The sequence below is a fragment of the Sinocyclocheilus anshuiensis genome, unplaced genomic scaffold (assembly GCF_001515605.1).
Source record: "Sinocyclocheilus anshuiensis isolate Anshui unplaced genomic scaffold, SAMN03320099.WGS_v1.1 scaffold1056, whole genome shotgun sequence".
Taxonomy (NCBI): Eukaryota; Metazoa; Chordata; class Actinopteri; order Cypriniformes; family Cyprinidae; genus Sinocyclocheilus; species Sinocyclocheilus anshuiensis.
In genome coordinates this window covers 69,585-72,271 of record NW_015551059.1, presented here as the reverse complement: position 1 = coordinate 72,271, position 2,687 = coordinate 69,585, and the positions used below count along the sequence as shown (strand labels likewise).

General features: G+C 34.2%; 1 long non-coding RNA gene across 1 annotated transcript; it reads right to left on the bottom strand.

Moving 5' to 3' along the window:
- Nucleotides 1-1,001: 1,001 nt before the first annotated feature.
- Nucleotides 1,002-2,202, bottom strand: LOC107661988 (uncharacterized). The gene is made up of 3 exons (XR_001631160.1): nt 2,130-2,202; nt 1,170-1,190; nt 1,002-1,041 (listed from the first exon to the last, which is right to left on the bottom strand). It is a non-coding gene; the product is annotated as an uncharacterized LOC107661988 (long non-coding RNA).
- Nucleotides 2,203-2,687: the final 485 nt, after the last annotated feature.

Genomic DNA, 2,687 nt, shown 5'->3' with positions numbered 1-2,687 from the left:
TTGGAAAATAAAGGTCATTTAATATTACAATTAAAACATTGAAGAAATATTGTATGATTATTCCTTAAAAATACGGTTTTAATCATTTTAGTAGTAGTAGCAGCCTATTACGACATTCTACTGAACAATAGTAATATATTTCTGCCGCAATGCCTTCAAGTTACTTTTATCTTTTATTTTGACGGCTTGCCATGAATACCTTTACATTTCTGTGTGTATATGATATGAGGTACTCAAATGTCAAATGAAACGGTAAAATACTCATGAAGTGACTCTCAGAGCAGTTCTGGAGATGTTGTTCGTGTGTTCATGTCCTCATTTAGTGAGATGACGGATGCTGAATTCACCGCGAGTGTTACGCGCTCTTCAGTGTGTGTGTGTGTGTGTGTGTGTATGTGTGTATGTGTGATCGGGGCGGAACTCCGCTGTGCGTGATACAGAGAGCGCGACCATAACGTAGAGACCGAAATGACATGCCTTCGTGTAAGATAAATAACATGAGGCTATTTAGTTTGTTTAATAAAAGAACAAGGTTCTATCGGAAAGGTAACTTTAAATGACATCTGTTGTGATGTGGCGCTATAGAGAAATTATCATTAAATAAAATTAAATACCTGTACATACAACTGTCTATTGTTATATACCTGTACATACAATTGTCGATTTGTATATTTTTATTCCTTATTTACTTCCTTATTTTTTATTTATTTTTATTTTTTATTATCTGTGTTTTTTGTTCTGTCACTGTCATTCTGTTACACCGTGGAAGCTTCTGTCACGAAAACAAATTCCCCGTATGTGTAAACATACCTGGCAATAAAGCTCATTCTGATTCTGATTCTGATATATATATATAGCAAAACATATCTTTAATTATTATCATATTAAGACATTTCTGATTACTCTAATTTGCTGCATAGCATAGCTGCAGTTAATCTAATGTCACATACTGCGTCTGACAGTTAAAACATACTTACAAAGCCAAGCCAAAGATGCTTAGTGCTGTGGCTATTAAAATAGCCTTTGGGGTGTAGTTAGCTCCTGTTAAAACAAACAACAAAGAGAAAAAGAATAATCATTGTTTTTTGTCAGTGATTATTGACTAATCACTATATGTTATGAACATGATACATCACAGATCTAGACTGACTGCTAGATTGATCACTTACACAATCTGATTACAATCAACACTGAAAAAAGAGAGAAGAGAATATATACAATAAAATATAAAAATAAATTAATATGAAACTTCAGAGAACACTGACTTTGCTTCTATTAACAAACAAGAAGCCATAATAAAGAATGCATTTTCATTCTTGAATTAATTAATTACAAATTTCCTTGAATATAATTTTTTTCTCTTTTGTATGCACTGGCGTAACTGTTTTATTTACGAGAGAACGTGCGCGTTGCGAGAGAGAGAGAAAGCGCGCTCGTGGTATTTCAAATGACGTCACACACATTTAACGGCATTTAACGGTATTCATTTAAAGTCCGCGTGAACCGGAAGTTGCTGCCGACTTTATTTCAGTGTAGTGACGTATTTCCAGCTGAAACGGAATATTGAATAGAGGGCATGGTTTTATTTTTGGGCTCCTCCTCTCTGTCTCTCACTCATAGCAATCTAAGGGTTAGAGGGGTGTGTTTAAGGATATTCTGCCCAAGTCGTCAAACTGACGTCATCAGAAAAGGAATGCCATTCCAGAGCTGAAGTAAATGTTCAGATTTTGATTAAAGATTACGAAGACAAACAATTTTTTTCAGCGGATTAACTTGCACGGATTAATTGTTCACATCATTACTAGCAATGTGCGCTAGTAAAGTAAATAAAGTCAATTTTGATTTCATGCGGACTTTAACTGTTGAGTAAAATATACCATAACTGGCAGTAAAAAAGTCGAAAAACATTGTTCGTGTAAATACTAGATTGGGTACATGTACATCTGTACTGGAAAATGCAATCAGTCAGTTAGGACAATTGAATGAGTTTTTGAGGAAAATGAAGAGTTCCCTCAGACTGTCCAAGTAATAGCCTATAATTAGATTATATATTTACTTTCTTCATATTTTTAAATTTCATAGATATTGGCAATGGTTTACGTTTTAAAAGTAAGTAAAAAAGTACTTACCACATGAAAACTTGCAGCTTACATCTGGCGATCCACTCAGAAGGGACGCCCGTTATGCGCGCGCACCGGAAACAAACCTCAGTTTATATAACCTCTGCCAGGTTGTTGCGCGGGCTTTGTACGCGAATAAAATAAAAATTTTGTGGGATGTAAGCAAAGTTTATATATATTATTTTTAATCATTAAAAAAAATACATTTATTTCAACACACTTGTGCTTACCCAGACATTAAATTGATAATGCAGATTCATGTTTTTCATCCGCAGAACAATTTACAGTAACACTACTGCTTTTGAGCAAACGGTAAAGTACCGCAAATTCCCATATACAGTAAATTACTGTAAATGGCATAAACTACCCATAATGCAGTGCATATTACAGTAGTTAGCCATAAAACATATATATGGTAGTTTACTGGGCTTTTTTGCGACAAGTAACTGTAAAATTACAGTTTTATTTATGACAGAAAAAGACATCAGACTGCAATCGAATTGTCATGAGCCAAGGAATCAGAGGAATTTTGTTTCTAGTCCTTACAGTTCAAAAGTTATTAGCATA